This window comes from Phoxinus phoxinus (assembly GCF_949152265.1).
Source record: "Phoxinus phoxinus genome assembly, chromosome: 11".
In the NCBI taxonomy this organism is placed as follows: Eukaryota; Metazoa; Chordata; class Actinopteri; order Cypriniformes; family Leuciscidae; genus Phoxinus; species Phoxinus phoxinus.
The window spans coordinates 170001-177500 of NC_136886.1; positions in this window are offsets into that span (position 1 = coordinate 170001).

A 7500-nucleotide genomic window follows, 5' to 3' on the forward strand; every position below is an offset into this window, starting at 1 on the left:
GATTGATTCACTTCCGTCGACAGGATAATTTGTTATTAAATTAGCGGCCACTAAGACGACACCGTTCTCTCTACACAGAGTTTAAACTGAACGTGTGAGAAACACTGATGACGCTCACGTGCGCATTAATAATTAACTCTATAGTTTGAATATATGTGCGCAGGTTTGTAATTCCCTACAAACCATGCCTAAACAAAATACTTGCCTATAAATTGACATACAGATTTTATTTTATCACTTCAGGGTAGTACGCGAACTGAATTTTCCACAACGCTTTATCTGTAGAGTGGTACAGGGATCCTCCATAGGGAGAGGCTAGTTGGCACTTCAGCGCTGCGTTGTCATCGGGGCCAGGCGAAGGGCCTTCGAGAGGAGAGGTCAAACCAGCAGTGGATTCACAGCAAGTCACACTAGCGACATCCATAGATCCTGATCAGTTTCATGACCGTCACCAGATATTGCATTTAGATGAAACATAACAACAGGAAACTCTGTAAACTTGTTTGTATCAGCAGAAAGCAGCTCAAACGCAACCGTATGATGCTAAGATGCTCTAGTTGCCTGGCGACACAGAGGGGCGAGCTTCTCCAGACCGTTCTGAAACTCGACCTTCATGAGCTGCTCTTTCTGAACTCAACAGGTCTGGTTTCTGCTCTTTCTGAACTCAACAGGTCTGGTTTGTGCTCTTTCTGAACTCAACAGGTCTGGTTTCTGCTCTCTCTGAACTCAAAAGGTCTGGTTTCTGCTCTTTCTGAACTCAACAGGTCTGGTTTGTGCTCTCTCTGAACTCAACAGGTCTGGTTTCTGCTCTTTCTGAACTCAACAGGTCTGGTTTCTGCTCTTTCTGAACTCAACAGGTCTGGTTTGTACTCTCTCTGAAATCAACAGGTCTGGTTTCTGCTCTTTCTGAACTCAACAGGTCTGGTTTGTACTCTCTCTGAACTCAACAGGTCTGGTTTGTACTCTCTCTGAACTCAACAGGTCTGGTTTGTACTCTCTCTGAACTCAACAGGGCTGGTTTCTGCTCTCTCTGAACTCAACAGGTCTGGTTTCTGCTCTTTCTGAACTCAACAGGTCTGGTTTGTGCTCTCTCTGAACTCAACAGGTCTGGTTTGTACTCTCTCTGAACTCAACAGGTCTGGTTTGTACTCCCTCTGAACTCAACAGGGCTGGTTTCTGCTCTCTCTGAACTCAACAGGTCTGGTTTCTGCTCTTTCTGAACTCAACAGGTCTGGTTTGTGCTCTTTCTGAACTCAACAGGTCTGGTTTGTACTCTCTCTGAACTCAACAGGTCTGGTTTGTACTCTCTCTGAACTCAACAGGTCTGGTTTGTACTCTCTCTGAACTCAACAGGGCTGGTTTCTGCTCTCTCTGAACTCAACAGGTCTGGTTTCTACTCTCTCTGAACTCAACAGGTCTGGTTTCTGCTCTTTCTGAACTCAACAGGTCTGGTTTGTACTCTCTCTGAACTCAACAGGTCTGGTTTGTACTCTCTCTGAACTCAACAGGTCTGGTTTCTGCTCTTTCTGAACTCAACAGGTCTGGTTTCTGCTCTTTCTGAACTCAACAGGTCTGGTTTCTGCTCTCTCTGAACTCAACAGGTCTGGTTTGTGCTCTCTCTGAACTCAACAGGTCTGGTTTGTGCTCTTTCTGAACTCAACAGGTCTGGTTTCTGCTCTCTCTGAACTCAACAGGTCTGGTTTCTGCTCTCTCTGAACTCAACAGGTCTGGTTTGTGCTCTCTCTGAACTCAACAGGTCTGGTTTGTGCTCTTTCTGAACTCAACAGGTCTGGTTTCTGCTCTCTCTGAACTCAACAGGTCTGGTTTCTGCTCTTTCTGAACTCAACAGGTCTGGTTTCTGCTCTCTCTGAACTCAACAGGTCTGGTTTCTGCTCTCTCTGAACTCAACAGGTCTGGTTTCTGCTCTCTCTGAACTCAACAGGTCTGGTTTGTGCTCTCTCTGAACTCAACAGGTCTGGTTTGTGCTCTTTCTGAACTCAACAGGTCTGGTTTCTGCTCTTTCTGAACTCAACAGGTCTGGTTTCTGCTCTCTCTGAACTCAACAGGTCTGGTTTCTGCTCTCTCTGAACTCAACAGGTCTGGTTTCTGCTCTCTCTGAACTCAACAGGTCTGGTTTCTGCTCTTTCTGAACTCAACAGGTCTGGTTTCTGCTCTCTCTGAACTCAACAGGTCTGGTTTCTACTCTCTCTGAACTCAACAGGTCTGGTTTCTGCTCTCTCTGAACTCAACAGGTCTGGTTTCTGCTCTCTCTGAACTCAACAGGTCTGGTTTCTGCTCTTTCTGAACTCAACAGGTCTGGTTTCTACTCTTTCTGAACTCAACAGGTCTGGTTTCTGCTCTCTCTGAACTCAACAGGTCTGGTTTCTGCTCTTTCTGAACTCAACAGGTCTGGTTTCTGCTCTTTCTGAACTCAACAGGTCTGGTTTGTGCTCTCTCTGAACTCAACAGGTCTGGTTTGTGCTGGTTTGTGCTCTCTCTGAACTCAACAGGTCTGGTTTGTGCTCTCTCTGAACTCAACAGGTCTGGTTTGTGCTCTTTCTGAACTCAACAGGTCTGGTTTGTGCTCTCTCTGAACTCAACAGGTCTGGTTTGTACTCTCTCTGAACTCAACAGGTCTGGTTTGTGCTCTTTCTGAACTCAACAGGTCTGGTTTCTGCTCTTTCTGAACTCAACAGGTCTGGTTTGTACTCTCTCTGAACTCAACAGGTCTGGTTTGTGCTCTTTCTGAACTCAACAGGTCTGGTTTCTGCTCTCTCTGAACTCAACAGGTCTGGTTTCTGCTCTTTCTGAACTCAACAGGTCTGGTTTCTGCTCTTTCTGAACTCAACAGGTCTGGTTTCTGCTCTTTCTGAACTCAACAGGTCTGGTTTCTGCTCTCTCTGAACTCAACAGGTCTGGTTTGTGCTCTTTCTGAACTCAACAGGTCTGGTTTGTGCTCTTTCTGAACTCAACAGGTCTGGTTTGTGCTCTTTCTGAACTCAACAGGTCTGGTTTGTGCTCTTTCTGAACTCAACAGGTCTGGTTTCTGCTCTCTCTGAACTCAACAGGTCTGGTTTGTGCTCTTTCTGAACTCAACAGGTCTGGTTTCTGCTCTCTCTGAACTCAACAGGTCTGGTTTCTGCTCTTTCTGAACTCAACAGGTCTGGTTTCTGCTCTCTCTGAACTCAACAGGTCTGGTTTCTGCTCTCTCTGAACTCAACAGGTCTGGTTTCTGCTCTTTCTCAACTCAACAGGTCTGGTTTCTACTCTCTCTGAACTCAACAGGTCTGGTTTCTGCTCTCTCTGAACTCAACAGGTCTGGTTTCTGCTCTCTCTGAACTCAACAGGTCTGGTTTCTGCTCTTTCTGAACTCAACAGGTCTGGTTTCTGCTCTCTCTGAACTCAACAGGTCTGGTTCCTGCTCTCTCTGAACTCAACAGGTCTGGTTTCTGCTCTTTCTGAACTCAACAGGTCTGGTTTCTGCTCTCTCTGAACTCAACAGGTCTGGTTTCTGCTCTTTCTGAACTCAACAGGTCTGGTTTCTGCTCTTTCTGAACTCAACAGGTCTGGTTTGTACTCTCTCTGAACTCAACAGGTCTGGTTTGTACTCTCTCTGAACTCAACAGGTCTGGTTTGTACTCTCTCTCTGAACTCAACAGGTCTGGTTTCTGCTCTCTCTGAACTCAACAGGTCTGGTTTCTGCTCTTTCTCAACTCAACAGGTCTGGTTTCTACTCTCTCTGAACTCAACAGGTCTGGTTTGTGCTCTCTCTGAACTCAACAGGTCTGGTTTGTGCTCTTTCTGAACTCAACAGGTCTGGTTTCTGCTCTTTCTCAACTCAACAGGTCTGGTTTGTACTCTCTCTGAACTCAACAGGTCTGGTTTCTGCTCTTTCTGAACTCAACAGGTCTGGTTTCTGCTCTCTCTGAACTCAACAGGTCTGGTTTCTGCTCTCTCTGAACTCAACAGGTCTGGTTTCTGCTCTCTCTGAACTCAACAGGTCTGGTTTGTGCTCTCTCTGAACTCAACAGGTCTGGTTTCTGCTCTCTCTGAACTCAACAGGTCTGGTTTGTACTCTCTCTGAACTCAACAGGTCTGGTTTCTGCTCTCTCTGAACTCAACAGGTCTGGTTTCTGCTCTTTTTGAACTCAACAGGTCTGGTTTCTGCTCTTTCTGAACTCAACAGGTCTGGTTTCTGCTCTTTCTGAACTCAACAGGTCTGGTTTCTGCTCTTTCTGAACTCAACAGGTCTGGTTTGTACTCTCTCTGAACTCAACAGGTCTGGTTTCTGCTCTCTCTGAACTCAACAGGTCTGGTTTCTGCTCTTTCTGAACTCAACAGGTCTGGTTTCTGCTCTCTCTGAACTCAACAGGTCTGGTTTCTGCTCTCTCTGAACTCAACAGGTCTGGTTTGTACTCTCTCTGAACTCAACAGGTCTGGTTTGTACTCTCTCTGAACTCAACAGGTCTGGTTTCTGCTCTTTCTGAACTCAACAGGTCTGGTTTCTGCTCTTTCTGAACTCAACAGGTCTGGTTTCTGCTCTCTCTGAACTCAACAGGTCTGGTTTGTGCTCTCTCTGAACTCAACAGGTCTGGTTTGTGCTCTTTCTGAACTCAACAGGTCTGGTTTCTGCTCTCTCTGAACTCAACAGGTCTGGTTTCTGCTCTCTCTGAACTCAACAGGTCTGGTTTGTGCTCTCTCTGAACTCAACAGGTCTGGTTTCTGCTCTTTCTGAACTCAACAGGTCTGGTTTGTACTCTCTCTGAACTCAACAGGTCTGGTTTCTGCTCTTTCTGAACTCAACAGGTCTGGTTTGTGCTCTTTCTGAACTCAACAGGTCTGGTTTGTGCTCTCTCTGAACTCAACAGGTCTGGTTTCTGCTCTCTCTGAACTCAACAGGTCTGGTTTCTGCTCTCTCTGAACTCAACAGGTCTGGTTTCTGCTCTCTCTGAACTCAACAGGTCTGGTTTCTGCTCTCTCTGAACTCAACAGGTCTGGTTTCTGCTCTTTCTGAACTCAACAGGTCTGGTTTGTGCTCTTTCTGAACTCAACAGGTCTGGTTTGTACTCTCTCTGAACTCAACAGGTCTGGTTTGTGCTCTCTCTGAACTCAACAGGTCTGGTTTCTGCTCTCTCTGAACTCAACAGGTCTGGTTTCTGCTCTCTCTGAACTCAACAGGTCTGGTTTCTGCCCTCTCTGAACTCAACAGGTCTGGTTTGTGCTCTCTCTGAACTCAACAGGTCTGGTTTGTGCTCTCTCTGAACTCAACAGGTCTGGTTTCTGCTCTCTCTGAACTCAACAGGTCTGGTTTCTGCTCTCTCTGAACTCAACAGGTCTGGTTTCTGCTCTCTCTGAACTCAACAGGTCTGGTTTGTACTCTCTCTGAACTCAACAGGTCTGGTTTCTGCTCTCTCTGAACTCAACAGGTCTGGTTTGTGCTCTCTCTGAACTCAACAGGTCTGGTTTGTGCTCTCTCTGAACTCAACAGGTCTGGTTTGTGCTCTCTCTGAACTCAACAGGTCTGGTTTCTGCTCTCTCTGAACTCAACAGGTCTGGTTTCTGCTCTCTCTGAACTCAACAGGTCTGGTTTCTGCTCTCTCTGAACTCAACAGGTCTGGTTTGTACTCTCTCTGAACTCAACAGGTCTGGTTTCTGCTCTCTCTGAACTCAACAGGTCTGGTTTGTACTCTCTCTGAACTCAACAGGTCTGGTTTCTGCTCTCTCTGAACTCAACAGGTCTGGTTTGTACTCTCTCTGAACTCAACAGGTCTGGTTTCTGCTCTCTCTGAACTCAACAGGTCTGGTTTGTACTCTCTCTGAACTCAACAGGTCTGGTTTGTGCTCTCTCTGAACTCAACAGGTCTGGTTTCTGCTCTCTCTGAACTCAACAGGTCTGGTTTGTACTCTCTCTGAACTCAACAGGTCTGGTTTCTGCTCTTTCTGAACTCAACAGGTCTGGTTTGAGCCTCATCTGCACCTTCCCATTTCACATTCACAACTAAAGCTTTCTGTAAGGGTTAGTGATGGAGCTCTGAACACTGAAGCTCATGACTGACTGCTGCTCATGGACCTCGACACACACATTCGTACTTTTGAGCTGCACTTAATTTACAGTACTCTCGGTTGCCATGGTTTCTGCAGTAATGTTTGAGTGCGTCCTGCAGATTCCTGCTAATCAAGGTCACGATGTGACAGAAGCTCGAGTGTAACCCAATCAGCACATCTGACCTGGAACTGCAGTGGAAACAGAATCGCCCGTGGCCGACGGATCTGGCTCTCGCTGCACTGATGGATTCTGAGGACGTTTCCACTGGTCTGTGTGTGTCAGGAGTTTGTTGGGATGAATAAAGCAGGATCTCGTCGCCGCCTCTCATTCCCTCTCGGGCGTCATGCCAGCGAACACCCACACACTCCTGTATAATTCCTCACTCAAACACACTCAAACCTGCCACAGCGAGACCTGCAAAAAAACACGGTTATTCATGAAACAGGAGAAACATTCAGCATTTAACTCATTTACAGCAGTATAATTCAATTATTATATTCAAATGTTCTTCTAGAAATATAAATTATATTAACAAATAAAAAGATATCTTCCTTTTGTTCTACTTCCCTTTCTTCATAATGTTAAGTTTATTCTTAACATTAAAATAATCATGTAAAATAAGATTAATTTGCTCATATTTTTGTGGCAATCATGATTATGATAATTGTGTCACTCAGTGGTCCAATCAGAGCGATGCTTAAGCAATTGTGTACTTTGTGTTTAGTGTTGTTATGCCTCTATAGCAGACTGAACTGTGAGTCAGGATCACATACGCCTACAGACGCCCACACACACACCCACGGGCCGTATGCGCGCACACACACACACACACACACACACACACACACACACACACACACACACACACACACACACACACACACACACACACACACACACACACACACACACACACACACACACACACACACACACACACACACACACACACACACACACACACACACACACACACGCGCGCGCACACACACACGCGCGCACACACACACACTCTGCTAATGTTTCTCTTTATTTCTGAAAGCTCTGCTGTGTGTGTGTGTGTGTGTGTGTGTGTGTGTGTGTGTGTGTGTGTGTGTGTGTGTGTGTGTGTGTGTGTGTGTGCTGTGTGTGTGTGTGTGTGTGTGTGTTGCTCTCCTCTTATCAGGGTTAGTGATGATTGATTATTAAAGAGTGAGTCAAGTTAAGTCACCTTTATTTATACAGCGCTTTTTACAATGCAGATTGTATCAAAGCAGCTTCACGGTGATAACATGAAAATAATACAACAAAGTTTGTTTCTAGAAGAAAATTGCATCATCGTCCTCCTGAAGTAATGCAGATCAATAATGTTGTTGAATATTAAATGTCCCCAACTAAGCAAGCCAAAATCCAAGGCAACAGCGGCAGGAACCAGAACTCCATCAGGGACAGAAAGGAGGAGAAACCCGACTCAG